The following is a 16,743-nucleotide window of genomic DNA, read 5'->3' as shown; positions in this document are numbered from 1 at the left end:
ATCAACCAATGTGATATATGCCATCATGTGCCAGCAATGCCCCTCTGCCATGTACATTGGTCAAACTGGACAGTCTCTACGTAAAAGAATAAATGGACACAAATCAGACGTCAAGAATTAAAACATTCAAAAACCAGTTGGAGAACATTTCAATCTCTCTGGTCACTTGATTACAGACCTAAAAGTGGCAATACTGCAACAAAAAAACTTCAGAAACAGACTCCAAGGAGAGACTGCTGAATTGGAATTAATTTGCAAACTGGATACAATTAACTTAGGCTTGAATAGAGACTGGGAGTGGATGGGTCATTACACAAAGTAAAATTATTTCCCCATGTTTACACCCCCGCCCCCCTCACTGTTCCATTCTTGTCAACTGCTGGAAATGGCCCACCTTGATTATCACTACAAAAGGCCCCCCCCCTCTTGTTGGTAATAGCTCACCTTAAGTGATCACTCTGGTTACAGTGTGTGTGGTAACACCCACTGCTTCATGTTCTCTATGTATATACATCTCCCCACTGTATTTTCCACTGCATGCATCCGATGAAGTGAGCTGTAGCTCACAAAAGCTTATGCTCAAATAAATTGGTTAGTCTCTAAGGTGCCACAAGTTCTCCTTTTCTTTTTGCGAATACAGACAAACACGGCTACTACTCTGAAACTTCTAAAATAAAGGGTACTGTAAATTTTGCTTTACAATAAAGAAAGTCAACTTAGGTGCAATGACACAGCCACGTTTTATTAGAAGAAAATAAATTCCTGTTTTTTTATTAGCTATATATTTCAAAGTTCATTTAGTATGAAATTTCTTTGGAAATTATTGTTTGGAAATTAATCAATTTAAAAATATTGCACTCTGTACTCACAGAATCACATTCCCTCTGTGCATTCCTGTACATATGAACCTAGAAGCTCGAAGAGTTCTCTCCTGGTGATAGAGTACACTTTGTAGCTTACAACGGTGTGGGTATAACGGCAGAGTCGCGCTGTCATAAGGTGCGCAGTGTAGACATAGTCAAGTGATTTAATTATCTAGCAGAATCCTTTTGCTAAACTGTGAAGTCAATAAATACTATCATATTTGGTAACTCTTGTGCATTTCTGAACTATTAGGTATCCATACTATTCATTGATTAGGACTTGCACAATAGTGGATTGTTACAGAGTCATTATATCAGTGGTACATTAAATCAGTGGTATCCCTTTACCTGGAAAACTGTACTCACTTCTCATCACCTGATCTCAAAAAGGATACAACAGAAATACAAGGGGTTCAGAGAGAAGCAACAAGAATGATCTAGAGACATGAAATAGCTTCATATGAATAGAGATTGGGACAGTTTACTTTAGGGAAGAAAAATAAGAAGCGACATGGGGAAGTATACAAAACAATGGATAGTACAGAGGAAGTACACTGAGTACAGTAAAACCTCAGAGTTACGAACACCAGAGATACAAACTGACCAGTCAATCACACCCCTCATTTGGAACCAAAAGTACACAACTGGGCAGCAGCAGAGACAAAAAAAAAAAGAAAGAAAAAAAGCATATAGAATACAGTATTGCGTAAAACGTAAACTACTAAAAAAAAAAAAAAAGGGAAAAGCCGCATTTTTATTCCGCATAGTAAAGTTTCAAAGCTGTATTAAATTAATGTTCACTTGTAAACTTCTGAAAGAACCACCATAATGTTTTGTTCAGAGTTACGAACAACTTCCATTCCCGAGATGTTTGTAACTCTGAAGTCCTCCTGTATATCTATTTCCCCCTTCTCAGAACATCATAACAATGCAGACTAAAAGGCAGCAAATCTAGAATTTTATTTTATTTTTAAACACAAGTAGCATGTGGAGTTCATTGCCACAAGACAGCATTGTGGCCAAGATGAGGCCGTAAGAAAAAGTGGCCCAATAATGACAGCACTAGCCTGGGATCTTGGAAATCACTTACTGACTCAATCTGTAATATCGGAATAAATAGCACTTCCCTACCTCACAAGGGTGTTGTCAGGATAAACATGCTAGGGGGACACCTTTCGCTGCTTTTGTGGGCCAAGCAAATTGCACCTAGCAGAGGTTCCCTTACATTCCTTATTTCCCATGCCCACAAACTCTGTGTGTCACCCTCCCTTGGCCACCACATCCATCATGCCATGGGATCTATGCCCCCCCATTTCCCTCTCCCCATATCAACGTCCTTCATTCTCTATCCTCATGACAGAGGCGCTGTGTGACTACTCCCCATTTCGATTCCCCCTCCTCTGGATCTCTGCCCCTCCCCCATCTTCACTCCAGGCATCTTCTGCCATGCCTACCCAGTCACACAATTCCTGCTGTTTTGGTCCCTGCTTCCCTCATCATCACCACTTCCCAACCCTCCATTCCCTTGAGGATCCCTGCTTTGCTCCCCTCAGACCTGCACCCGCTCTCCCTCTGGGTTCGTGCTCCCCATCACTAAGTCCACTTTGTCCCTTATACTCCACTCCAGGTCTATGCTTGCCACCCCACACAATCCCTGCTGCTTCCACCCACCCACTCTTGCCCCTTCTGCGTTTCTGCTTCCTCCTCCCTCAAATAAACTCGCTCTGTAAAGTTCTCTTATTTCTGTTGGAGTCCAGGTATGGACAATCTCCCCATGCAGCAAGTTAAGCTGCTTCTTTTGATATGCTTAGGTAGCAACAGGGGCTGGCAGGGGGAATCCTTTGCCTGTGAAGTGAGGCAGTCCTGTGAATCAGGCTTTTCCAGTATACCAATTTGCACCAAAATCAGTTGGATTGTGCCAATGATGTCTAGAAGATTCCCTGAAATTCTGGAATGGATGGAGGCAGAGCTCAAAATCTATCATGTTAAGTCAAACTAATGCCATTGAGTTGAGTATTAGACCTCGCTTCATTTGGTCAGTTAAAGTTTGCTGCTCAGATATTGCAATAATGGAGAACATACAAGTACAGTACCTAAGATAAAGATCTTAGCAGGGCAAAAAGAGGACTGGACATTTATATGAATAAATGCAAACATTCAGAGTTAAGAGACTGATCAAAAAACAAAAGCTAAAAATAATAACCCCCCCCAAGAGGTTTAGAAGAGATATAAACATTAATGCTGCATGGCATAGGCCAACCTCTAATAACAAAGATCAGGTAGAAACTATCTCTATGGTCAAACTGCTCTACAACCAATTACTGTTGGAATTTGTGTACCTCTGATTCTGCCCACTGCCAGAGATAGCATAGTGTACTCGATGGACCAATGGGTCTGTCCTAGCATGGCAATTCCTTGCAGAAAACTTGCATGATGATATACTGATAGAGGCTTGGATCCTGCATTATGATTTACTAATGAGGACCCCTATTCCAGATGGAATCCCATTGTCATTAGGGTTCGCCATTGAGGCCTTAAACATGATTTGCTCTCAAGTAAGAGGAATTAATGACAAGTTGAAGTGCCCTTCCTTAAGACTTTTGCAGTTCCAGGTGCAGATTCATCAAAAGGATTCATCATCTTACATGATTGTCACTGGAGACAAATTAATGACTTTGCATTCATGTCCTTTACATCTAAACTTTGATTATTTCAACCAAACCGGTGATAGTTAAGAAGCTTGTGAACTATTTTTCAATTTCTATTCTTCTAATAGAAAACCAAAAATCACTCCATAAATATAGATACTATAAATAAGAAAATCAGGTGTTTATAAAGTACTAGTTTCCTGTAAACAACAAAAGCTGTAAATTACCGCTCAAATTCTTATATATATTTTACTAGTTTCAATAGAAAATAAAGAAGGCATGTCATATTAATTAAAATTCTCCAAAGAACAAATGTATTCAGGATCATTTTGATGAACCCGAACCTTTGTTCCAAGGTTTGAAAAACAAAACAACAACAAAAAATACATTTGCCAATGCTGATCCAGTAGAAAATAGTTTGAAAATTATGAGTATTATTGATATTTGAAATTAAGTGAATCATAGGTGTAAATAATACACTATTGGTTGTTTACAGATTTATTTTCTTGGTGTAGAATATTATATTATTCATTCTGATAATTAAAAAGTTATTTATGAAAAGCAGGTAGCTCCTGTGTACTATCACCACTTTACTGAGATAAAAATGCTTACAAATTACTTTTTAAACTCCAGATTTACAAATGATTTTGTGCTTTAATTTCCTTTATATTCTTTCAGGAATCTCAAACTCAAATCACCATGAGGGCCACATGAGGACTAGAACACTGGCCCGAGGGCCGCATCACTGAAACCTTTTCATTTAACGATACAAAAGTATAGTAAAAAATGGGGGTCGGGGAAGAGATAGGCGGGCCGCAGGAAATAACTCCTATGCGGCCCTTGGGCTGCGTGTTTGAGACCCCTGGCTTACAGCATGTTGATTATATCAACTTGTGTGTACAGTTTCCTAGTAGAATATTTAATTCAAATACATATTTGTCATGACAACAAATGGTAAAGACTGAACAATAATTTTTCAGTCTTAGTTACAGAACAGTGCAGTGTAAAAAAAAGCATGACAGTATGAGCAACAGAGATGTTATATTATGTGCAAGTGCAAAGCTAAGTATTCAAAGTGTGAATATTTTCCTAAATGGATTATAAGGTGATTAAGTATTTGCTATTTAATATAAATGGAATGTCTGCTTACCTACTCTTTGGATCTTTTCATGGTTAGAACAGTTTATTTTACAATATCTTCTCAAAGTCAGAAGTCATGCAAAATTCAGATTTAGGACCTGATCAATCTCCAATTTAAGTTAATGAATATTTTACCACCAACTTCAATGAGAGCAGATCAGGCCTTTTACATTTCTCCTTAGTATGACTATTTTACATACATATACTTTAGTACACAATATCAAGTACAATGTTCAAATGAAGATGCCATATAAATAACAACAACAGTATAGAGGTACAGTCTATAGAAATGCAGTAATAGCATTTCTACATATCCAAGATATTATAATGAACAATGTCTTCTTTAAAAATGCCATAACAGAGATGCTATAGGTATACCAACTGACAGACGAAACACAATAAACAGTGCAACTGCAGACTAGCCAGTACATCCTGCACAGAATTATAGGCAAGTTTAAGAATGAACCACTTTGCAAGTGATTTTACTGGTTTTAAAAATATTCCAATGTAACATTTAAAAACAACATACCGCACTACCAGCACTATCAGATTGGAATACAATGTATTAAATTAAAATAAATCTATATTATTAATTCATAAACTTAAAAAAAGATTGTAACAAACTAATCATAAATGGTTAAATTCTCCTCTATTAAAAATAGAACTACAGTATATGCTCACGCTGAATTGAGAAGGGGGACTTCATAGTTCTGAAGATCTAAATCATCTTATCAGAGAACAGTTAAAGCCAGTTTATATTTGGACCACAGCCTATGTGTTGACCAAGTTAAATGTATTTTGACATCTGCTAAAAACAAGTACTCTGCAATCCTAACTTAGGCAAAACTTCTACTCAAATCAGTGGAAATTTGTCCCCAGAAGAACTTGAGCCATAACAACAATTATTTTTTCCAATACCACCAACTATCACACCCAAGTGTAAACCAAATTTTTTAAATCCCAATAAATGTATGTAGGCCTTCTATGTATGAAATACAAATAAAAAATATAGAGTTTAAGAGCAGTGTATTGGGGGAGGAGAGGAACCATAGGCTATCATACTACTTCCATAATTTCTGGTAATTATTTGAAGCTGGCATGAACATATTGATATTTAGTAAACTGAACACTGTAGCTTTAATTGAAGTTCGAATGTTATAAACAGTTAGATGTCTGGCTCGCATTCTAATACCATCAGCAGAACAGAGATGGGAAGTATAAACAAACCTTTTAACTAGATTACAGCTTCTAAAATGGCCTAGAAACCCTTCATCAAGAACTTCTGTGAGACAAAATGTTTAAAGAAGGAAAATATTTTCAAAGAGTGGGTTTTTTTTTGTTTTTGTTTTTTTTAATTCTAACCTTTACTAAGACAGTTCTAAACTGGAGTTTGATCTCACATTATTTTATAAGAAAAATGATCTTTACGTTTTCCAATAAGGGCTATCCTGGAGAAACTTGATCTAATCCTTCGAAACTTAAATAAAACTTTTCAAAAGAGCACTGCAAAACAGAACATTTCTCAAATGCTTTGTTCTGTCCTTCAAAATGGAATGCTTTATTAAACTTTGAAATATTAACATAGCCTAGTTTTGAAATAATTTCTTATTTCGAAAAGTGTTGAGTCAAGTACAACATAATTAAATTATGTCATTATCAATTTAAATCAACATTTCCACTTTTTCAAATCTTCACTGTCAAACAAAACTCATGTTTTATCCCATGAAACAACCTTCACATGCCATAGTGAAACTCAGAAACTCCCAAACAGGAAATTCTATACTGACAAAATCCAGAGTTTATCACAAACATCTGAAAACTTTATAACCTTCATCATGGATGACTCTGCTCATTTACTTTTTATAACATGATGTTATCTTAGTAAAAGCACTAGATACATAAAAATTCTTCTCTTCTATTAAGACAAATAGTTAGAGATTTCAGGCCCTGATCCTGAAAAGATTTACTTGCAGCCTTAACTTCACACAGATAAGAAATCTCGCTCAAGTCAATAAAATTGAGCACATCCATAAGGCTCTGCAGGATGAGACCCTTAGAACATCATTTAAAATGGTTAAACGTATGTTAATCTCAATCACATTCTTCGTAGTAAAAATATGTACGAAAGGCTAAAACACATCAGTTGTTTTATGTAGCTGGTACCTTGTACGCCACAATCCCACGAAGACATAAACACACGCCATTCAGTGGGATGTGTAAAATTAGGTATATGTCTAAGTCCTTGTAGGATCAGGAACTGTACAAATCCATATATACTTCGTTTAAAGGAAAACGAAATACAAACGTTATTAATATTCCACAGTAGCTTCAAATGGATTAAAATAATTAAAACATTGGCAAATTAAAATTTCATTGAAATCTATGAAAAAATGGAAGCATTATAAATGAAGATAGTAAAACTAATCACATTTATTATATAGATTTATGTTTAACTTCTATTATACTGATCAATTCTATTTTTCTCTTAGCTATCCTTACATTTGTTTCCTTTGGCAGCAATGTGTGTGGCAACATTATTGCAAGCTTCTCTTTATCTAAATATTGAGAATATCACCATTCGATCCAGAAGGATTTGTTGTGCAAACAGTTTGACAACTGTTCTGGTTCCCCAACTTGGGAATTCCCCTTCACTCTTAGAGCAGCCAGGCTAGTTATGCAATGACTGAAAGACCCTAAAACTGAAGCTTCAATTTTCATTTCAAATAACTGTAAAGTTCTTTGATAAGTCACAAAAGCAACTTCTGATTTAAATGCTTAGGTTGATTAAAATCTATACTTGTCTGAAAACCTGAGAATTTTAATCTTTACAAATACTAGATCTGATTCTCTTCCCACTCTGGAATAAAACAAATAAAATGAATAATCAGCTCTGCAGGGTTTAGTTACCAGCAATTGTGTTAACTAATAATTGTTTTTAAACTTACTGTACACTTATGTTTAAATCATCGCTGTAGAGGAAAATTAACTAAGCTTTAGTAAAATGATCACAGTGCATTCCACATCTTAATCCCACAGAAATGAATGAAATCCTTTATCTTCTGTTCTAATGGAAATTAATATAACTTCTAAAAGAATTTTAAAAAAATCTCACCTATTCAGTTTTTAAAGACATCAGTGTTCATAAAAAGAGTGCCAACCTGACAGGGTTGAATCCTCTTTCTCTCCAGAAAACTGAAGTAGTGCCAGCAATTCAAGAGCTTCTCTGAACTGCTGTGACAATGTGCCTCAATTCTATTTCAGATGAACCACCCCTATTGATGAGAGGGGCATTCATGCCACCTCCCACAATTTATTGCTTAGTCACTCGGATGAGAAAGACAGGAAGTAATGGAGATTTTTGTGATGTGGACACCTGTCATCTAGGAGCTGAACTGAGATGGTCAACACATTTGAGAAAGGTCAATGACTCGCTATCACATGGTAGGTTTCAGAGTAACAGCCGTGTTAGTCTGTATCCGCAAAAAGAAAAGGAGTACTTGGGGCACCTTAGAGACTAACCAATTTATTTGAGCATAAGCTTTCATGAGCTACAGCTCACTTCATCGGATGCAGTGAAGCGAGCTGTAGCTCACGAAAGCTTATGCTCAAATAAATTGGTTCGTCTTTAAGGTGCCACAAGTACTCCTTTTCTTAACACATGGTAGTGACTTTGGTTCCTGTTGCTGGATTCAAGTCAACAATCTAGATATGAAAGACTCTGTACTCCATTACCAACTCCCTGAGCCATACAGTTTTCTTTAAAAAAAAAAAAAAAACTTCAGCCATCATAACCAGAAATTAGATTAAGAATAATTTAAGAAATGTTTATATACACACAAATGCATATATACACACACAACTTCATAATTATCTTACACTTCACTCTGTTTAGGCAGCCTTAGCAAAGAAGCTAATGAATTCATGAGTGTAAGGCCTGAACCTTCCTCTCACTTTTAGGTGGTTAATCTAAAAATAGATACTATATAAATGTAATTAACAATCAAAGAATGATTTGGGATCAAAACTGCTTGAGTTAGTTAAAACATTAGCACAACTTATTTGCGTTAACTGTACTTAAACAATGAAACCCCTTAAGTATTACAGGAGTGAGATCTGAGTCTCCAACCTTTTTGTACAATTTCATGTTCCTTTTAACAACTAATGTGTATTTTGCTTCTTATACAGGCTAAATTAACATTATTGGCAGCTGTATGAGTAATATTACTCCAGGTAACAGTTTGAAAAAAATATTTACAGACACTAACAAATGAAAAGTAAAGAAGGCTCTCTATTATGAGCTGTCTTGCTCATGTTGAAGTGACTGTCAAAACTCTCATTGATTTCAATGGAAACAAAATCAGGGAATGCATTTTCAAAAGCCTCTGTGACTAAGGGCCCAAGTCTCAATTTCAAAGTGACTTAAATTCTTATCTCCTAAGTCTCATTGAAAGTTAATGAGATTTTGGCTTCTAAGTGTCTAAATCACTTTGAAAATGATACGTAGGCATTTTTGAAAATTTTACCCTAGGCGATTTATAACTAAGGCCCCTATTCTGAAACCTGCACTTGTGGGCTCTTACACTGCATGAAGCCCCACTGAAGTCAATGCAACTCCACATGGGCACAAGGGTCTACCACCAAAGAGTAGCTTGCAGGAGTGAGGTCAAGGACTCAATGCTGATTCACAAGCTAACATTGTAGTTACTGGCTGCGTTCAAGCAACTAGCGTTCCTGAACGCTGATCTCCTTACATAAAATCACTGTGAGGAATATAGTGAAACAGTCTATTAACAGATTAGTAACAAAAAGCCTGAGTGAAAAACAAGACAGACAGTTTTTTTGTTAGTAAAGTTGTTAATGATCCCACAAAGGCTCAGTTTTTCCTAAGAGATTCAGAGAACACTAAACTCCCAATGAAGAGAGCAAGGGTCAGGACCGCAGAAAGGTAACAACTTTTGTTTAAGGGGAAAAATAACACTGCTTTACAAAAACATTTATACCTGATTAAAATGAAGATCAACATGCTTACCTAAAATAACTAGCAAACCAATAAACGGTCGCCAACTTAGTACTGGATAAGCAAGAAAAGACCGATAATTTGGAATTTAAAAATACCGAGGTACAAGTCTGGCCTGAACAAGACCTTTAAATGTTTTCCTTGTTGTTAATCTAGTATATCTTATATGTAGTCATTGTAGATTCCTTATAAATTCAAAATTAACTCTCCAGACACACGTTTTTGGTAAAGACAAGAAATAAGAGACATAAAAATAGTTACTAATGTTGGATATACAAATGATCCAGTTAAGCAATAGGGAAAAATACATAAACGTTCCTCAATGCCTAAAAAGCAATCAAGAATCTTGACTACTTTCCTATGATTCTAGCACAAAGACTTAAAAACAGAACAAAAAAATTTGCTACTTAGTAATAATTGTTGGTTCCTAACAGTTTCCCATAATTCCAGTTGACAGATGCAGTTCTTAGAAAATTATTGAATATTTCATATTATGGCAGCATCCTGAGAACCCGTATTAGAGTTAAGGCCTTCTTGCAGTATAGTGCACTATAGGCCACAGAAATAGACTGTCCCTGCTCTGAATGGATTATTATCTAAGGCCTTGGACCTATATTCCACAAGATAAGCCTCAGTGGAATCAGTGGTGGTCTGCCAGCACAGACCTGACTGTAGGATCAGGGCCTAAGAAAGCTGAGGTTTCAAACACAGTTCCTCTCTATGGAGAAGAATCTGTCAAGATATTGGATTAACAAATCAAAACTGGGATTTTAGAAATTTTACTCAATTTTTTACTGAGCAATCAGTTTAAAAAGTGTAATTTACATATTTTTTAACATTAAACCAATAAAGAAAGTGTTGCCCTATGTCATAAATAACAAATTCTCCATCTGAATATCCGTGTTTGCACAATAAATTGCAGATGGACTTGAAATAATACTGATATTGGGGACATAATCTTGAACATAGTATAGGTTTCTATGTACAGATGAAACACATCAACGGTAACTCAGAGTAAGAACATAACTATTTGATGATAGGTTGGTATGAAACATGAAAAAATGTTATTCCTGGATAAGCTTTTAGTTGTGTGTTTCCAGTGTTGCTTGTAATAAAATAAATAGACAACCACAGTTTTCAAGAATGAGCTCCTATACATATTTGCTGATCTTTAAAAGAAATATTACTTTACAAATTTCATTTTTTAAATAGTTCTGAATATAGAAAGTTGTTTTGTCTTCATAAGCTAAATAGAAAACAAAAAGGAAGACAATTCTACAGAACATAGCAACATTTGCTACTCCAATCTCTTCTCACAATATTTGTCAAGTATCCTTCTAAATGTATTTTTCTCCAATCCTTTCCAACCTGATCAAATTGCTGTTTTCATATTGCCAGCTTGAACATGAAATTGCTGCTTTAAACAAACTGTTTTTTGATGATGCAAATTATGGGATCAGAGATAATAAAGCATTTACAAGTGAAGGCTTTTTTTGTGTATTCCTCTTCAAATAGGGGATAAAGATGCATATATCAAGTTGAATCACATTTTGCTGAGATGCCCCATTGAAATGTACAATCCCTGGCCTACCTCACAGTCCAGAAATACCTTGCATTATTTACTAAATTAATAACACATAGTTCTCTTTTTTAAAGACAGTTACATAAAAAACAAACAAATTATTCGCAGACAACAGTGTTTTTTTAAAACAAGTGTCCTTTTTGTAAAAGAGATGACATTGAAATATAAAACCAATTTATCATTAACTCCTAAACTCTTTCTTATGGATTTTTATGACTCTAAAAGGACTTTTCTGATGTTTTCCTGAAAATATATTCATAAGTTTTATTGTCAACCTTAGCTATACAAAACTCAGATTTTTTGACATGTGAATCTTACATTAACAAAGAAACTGGCTAGTTAAAACTGAAACTGGTACCTAAGCCAGACAACTATTTAGTGCAGCACAAATACTGCTGGAGAAGTTTGGCCTTCCTATCAGAAAACCATGAAAAAAAATTAACATAAAAATTTTAACAAGAGCTAACTGTTTATTCTAACTAAGTATTGAGATGATTTATTGCATAGGCCCTGATCTTGCTAATATTTACATATTAGAGTAGTGCCATATTGGGACTACTCAGATGCTTAAAGTTAAGCAAGTACATAAATCTTTGTAGGATCAGGGCCTTAATGATTATGTAACTAAGTTCAGTTATTCAGACTGTTAACAATAGCAACATCCAACTGCACAAAACAAAGACAGATAAATTCCAAAGGGTTTCCAGCTCTATATTATTCTTTTTGTCTTTTGAATTTCCTATTTTGACACAGGAAATACAAGCCCTTTTGAAAGAAATCACAAATAAAACAAACCTTGGCCAAAACACCTTTTAACACTTGACCTACCTCTCTACAAAGAAAAACTATTTATTAAAAAGACAACTACCAATGAAAACCACAAGACAAATACTACTCCCAGAAACAGCAAATTCCCAAATCAGAAGCAGCTCTAAAAAGAGGGTGATACTGAAACCCACTTGAGAGTACCACTAGCAACGCTTGATCATCATCTACTCCATGACATTTCCTTATACACTGAAAAAGAAATAAAACTGAGGCAGGACATGGAGAAAGGTTTCCACTTCCTCAAAGAGTGAGTAAAAAGTGACAGATATGAACACTATAATATCTTCTTCCCAAAGAGGGGCAGCAAGCTTAGAGCAAAACACAAAATTGAAGTGTTTCATTTGGAGCAGGAAAAAATAAGCCACTTTGTCAAACCAGTAAACAATCAAACTATCATCAAAGCTAAAAGATGGATCCAGAAAACAAACACCTTCCCAACCTTCAGCCCCCAAATCTGTCTGCCCTAGAGTGAGAGACAGAGCTGGGAGAAGGTATTGCTTCCCCACACACAAACACACTTACCTTGGCTGCACCCCACTTTTATTCCCTTCCCTGGAGCAGTGGAGAAAGAGACACACACAAAGGGTAATAAAGGGGGAGGAGGGGAGAGCAGGAGGTGGGGGAGCTGGTGAACTGGCTGCTGCTCCTCTGTGTGTGTGTGGTGAGGTGTCTCCAGCCAGGGCCAAGCAGCAGCAGAGAGAGGAGAAGGGGCTGTTGCTAAGAGGCTTTTGGTCTCTTTCTCTCTCCTCTGACGGCCAAGGGGGGTGGGGGGAAGAAACTCTCCTTCTCTCTCTGTGTCTCCCTGGGATCCTCTAGCTGAGCTGAGCTGAGCTGAGCTGGGCTGGGCTGGGGGGAAAAACTCAGGCCCCTCACACCAACCCCCTCCCCCTCCACACACACCAATTCAAGATGGAATTAGTGCTCTGTCCCTTTAACAATATAAATAAAAGGTCCCCCAGTCTCCCCCTCTCTCTTCATCATCAGCTGCTGCTGCTGCTACTGCTGCTGAGGCTCTGGCTCTGCCTAGGAGAAAGATGGGAGGCTGCTACTGCGCATGCGCCCCAAGGGGGCTCGGTGGGTTGAAGGGGGGAGGGAAAGAGGTTGCTCTCCACAATGCACCGCGCGGCAGGCGAACCCGGAAGGAGATGCCGTCGAGGGACAGGAAGTTGCGGGAGGGGGAGGGAAGTGGAGCGGAAGTGAGTGAGTGGGCGTGAAAGGGGCAGAGTTGAGGCGAGTCAAGAGCGGGCGGGGGAAGAGAGGAGGGGGTGGGGCTGTCATCGCCATGTGACGAGGAGCGATGGGCGCGGGGGGTGCCGGGAAGGTTTCTGAGGTACTAGCGGGCGAAGAGGAGGGCGGTTACTCTGTTGGAGTCCGAACTACGCGCTTAGGCGGAGGCAAGAGGGTAGCCGAGCTAGGTAAGGGTTCCGCGGGAGCGGGGCTACGGGGGTGGGGACGGCGAGGGAGGGAGGTGACATGACCTGGCAGGAGAGAGCGGGCGAGAGCCCTGACCTGGTGCGGGCGGAGGGCGGCGGTGTCCCTTGGGGCAGGCTCCCGGCAGCCGCGCTGTGTTCGCGGGCCCCAGGGGGTGGATGGGTCTCATCCCCAGTTCGTTGGGGCCAGGTGTCATAAGGCGGGAGGGCCGCTTGCCGGTGTCCTGCCCTGCCCCGGGGGGCCCTTCGGCAGCGCGAGGCGGGGGATGATGCTCATGGAGCCTCGGAGTTGAGGGCTAAGGAGGAGCGTCGCGCGCCAGCGAGGCGTCGTGGGATTCCTGCAGGCGCCGCTGAAAGGCACTGACAGAGTCCTCGCTGCCTTGACCGGAAACGCTTCCTGCTCAGTGAGCCTGGCGCTGATCCGGGTGGTCGTGCTGGTCTTGGGGGCAACTCCGGGTTACTTGCTCTGGCATGTTGAAAAAAACTGAGGCGTCGGAGTTCATCCCCAGTGACCTCCCAGCAGAGCCGCGTTGGTGTCTGGTGTGCGTCCGCTTCCAGAGCGCTTTCCATTGAAACGCTCCTGTTCCATGCTGACAGATGCTGACGCCTCCTGTGTTGCAGAGTGATGCATTGGGGAATGCTCTGGAAGAAAGATCAGACTTTAATTCCGACTTCATGCAGCTTAATTCTGCTCCTAGACATTCACTTGTGCTGGTCAAAGGCACTTCTTAATTCTTCTTTTTCTTCTTGTGAGGAATATAGTTGCTCCTTAAATGTTTGGGACTTTGCTGTATTTCTACTTTTTGTAAAGGAGCTAAAGCTGTGACCCACCAAGCTCTTTAACATTACAACTAGATTGGTTTCTTAGGCACTGAAGATGAAAGCTGTTGTAATTTTACAATTGAAGGGATTACAGCACCTCAGATTAAATTTGTGAAAAACTGAAGTAACTAATTTTATTTACAAAGGTGGTTATAACTGCCTTATCTTGAACACAGATAACTTCCCTTAAAAATTGGATCACGTAAGTTTGTGTGAGTTAAGGTGAGCAAAGGGCACACTTTGGGTGTAAAAAAGGTGGGGGTACTTTTCCAAACTTCACCCAGGTGAATCACCAGAATAAGAAGCCACATTCACTGTGGATTGTGCATCATGTGAGAGCTCTACTGGACTCTGAGCTAAGGTTTCCTTAGATGGGTCTTCGGCCATACCTGCACTACCACTAAGCTAGTCTTAGGCTTTGTCTACACTACCACTTGTCAGTATAACTTATGTTGCTCAGGGGTATGAAAAAACGCATCTCCTGAGCGACATAACTTACACCAACAGAAACCCTGGAGTGTGCAGAACGGTTGGCACTTGTGGAGGTGGTTTTATTATGTTGAGTGGAGAGCTCTCTCCTCCTAGCATAGAGTGGCTACAGGAGCGATCTTGTACTGTCACTGCGGTCAGCTCACTAGTGTAGATGTGGCCTTTAACTATGCTGATGGACTGAACTAAACTTTCTTTGATTGGATTAAAAAAGAAAGTGAGGGTCCTCTCTCAAATGCCAGCCACTTAAAGTGAGTCACTACATCTCTGTAAAACTCCTTCTCCTTTCTTATGAGAAATAAAATTTGTAACACCTTAATGAAAGGAAGAGGTTAGGGCGGGTCGCATATTTTGGAGCTACTGTTGTTTAGGTCACATAGGATAGGTTTTCGCTGCACTGTTAACTTGCATGATTTGTATGAGGGTTAGTCTAGTCCATTTGTGAGCATCCCCACAGCAAGTCACTACCTGTAATATTATGTCCTCATTGCTTCTGCTCTTGTCAGTGTATATCTGGGATCATACCCCATGTTTCTTTGTGCTGAAATGCTCTAGGATTCTTTCCCTGTCAATTGTTCAACTTGCCTGTCCCTCATGAGGAACTGTGGGGTGTGCTGGAAGGACTCTCAGCAGAGTGAGTTGGATTTTTACCTGCTTCCTCATTGCAAAGTGGACATGTGCCAGCCAAATCTGGGATACTGACCTCAGCACCCAGCCATGTAAACTGGCCCAGGCTTAGAGCACCTCTGAAGCCTGGTCGGATGGTTTTCTGGGTGGATGGGATAGGTAAGGGTGGCGGGGCTAAAACCCAGGGTCCACTGAAGACATACCCATTGTTATAAATATAAAGGGAAGGGTAAACACCTTTAAATCCCTCCTGGCCAGAGGAAAAACCCTTTCACCTGTAAAGGGTTAAGAAGCTAAGATAACCTCGCTGGCACCTGACCAAAATGACCAATGAGGGGACAAGATACTTTCAAAGCTGGGGGGAGAGGACAAAGGGTTCTCTCTGTCTGTGTGATGCTTTTGTCAGGACCAGAGCAGGCATGCAGGTCAGAACTCCTGTAAAGAATTAATAAGCAATCTAGTTAGATATGCATTAGATTCTGTTTTGTTTAAATGACTGATAAAATAAGTTGTGCTGAATGGGATGTATATTCCTGTTTTTGTGTCTTTTTGGAACTTAAGGTTTTTGCCTAGAGGGATTCTCTGTGTTTTGAATCTGATTATCCTAATGGTAAGGTGTTTACCATCCTGATTGTAGAGAGGTGATTTTTACTTTTTCTGTAATTAAAATTCTTCTTTTAAGAACCTGATTGCTTTTCATTGTTCTTAAGATCCAAGGGTTTGGGTCTGTGTTCACCTATGCAAACTGTTGAGAATTTTTATCAAGCCTTCCCCAGGAAAGGGGGTGTAGTGCTTGAGGGGTTTTTTTTTTTTGGTGGGGGGATATGTTTCCAAGGGGGCACTTCCCCCTGTTCTTTGTTTAACACTTTGGTGGTGGCAGCATTTAACCAAAGCTGGTAAGAATAAGCTTAGGGGGTCTTGCCTGCAGGTCCCCACATCTGTACCCTAGAGTTCAGAGTGGGGAAGGAACCTTGACGTGGTGGCAGAGCGGTGGGATTAATTTGAAATCATATTGAGATTTTTTTTTTTGTTTGTTTTTTTTTGAACCAGAAGCACAGAAGGATTTTAAAAGATTCAAGCATAACAAAAGGGATTTGTCTTTTGTGACCTGGAGTTTCTCTGCCTAAAGGCAGGGTACTTAACCTCCTGCAGGGAAATTCACAAGTTCTTCACAGACGTGAAGTTTTTTTTTTTAGCTAAGAGCAACTAGAGCGTTTTTCTGTCTATTTGCCTGGAGAAAAAGGTGTTAGTTTGTTTTTTAAGAATTTTTCTGCAGGCTGACAATCACTATCGGAGA

The 16,743-nt window shown here is 39.1% G+C and overlaps 2 protein-coding genes across 14 annotated transcripts in view; one reads left to right on the top strand and one right to left on the bottom strand.

Moving 5' to 3' along the window:
• Positions 1-13,125, bottom strand: part of MBD5 (methyl-CpG binding domain protein 5) — a 246,850-nt gene extending 233,725 nt beyond the window's left edge. For 5 of the 8 annotated variants that reach the window (XM_075117824.1, XM_048869264.2, XM_048869263.2 and 2 more), the window contains exon 1: positions 12,601-13,123. The gene's annotated coding sequence lies outside the window, so the exon portion shown is untranslated. Of the gene's footprint in view, positions 1-12,600 lie in introns of all 8 variants that reach the window. The other 3 variants (XM_048869268.2, XM_075117827.1, XR_007359130.2) reach the window with 2 other exon arrangements.
• Positions 13,126-13,354: 229 nt separating this feature from the next.
• ORC4 (origin recognition complex subunit 4) overlaps positions 13,355-16,743 on the top strand; it is a 66,301-nt gene continuing 62,912 nt past the window's right edge. For 2 of the 6 annotated variants that reach the window (XR_007359199.2, XM_048870258.2), the window contains exon 1: positions 13,355-13,493. The gene's annotated coding sequence lies outside the window, so the exon portion shown is untranslated. The remainder of the gene's footprint in view (positions 13,494-16,743) is intronic. The other 4 variants (XR_007359200.2, XR_007359201.2, XR_012664356.1 and 1 more) reach the window with 2 other exon arrangements.

The sequence above is a fragment of the Caretta caretta genome, chromosome 11 (assembly GCF_965140235.1).
Source record: "Caretta caretta isolate rCarCar2 chromosome 11, rCarCar1.hap1, whole genome shotgun sequence".
Lineage (NCBI taxonomy): Eukaryota > Metazoa > Chordata > Testudines > Cheloniidae > Caretta > Caretta caretta.
The sequence above is the reverse complement of the archived record's forward strand: the minus strand, read 5'-3'. Positions and strand labels throughout refer to the sequence as shown.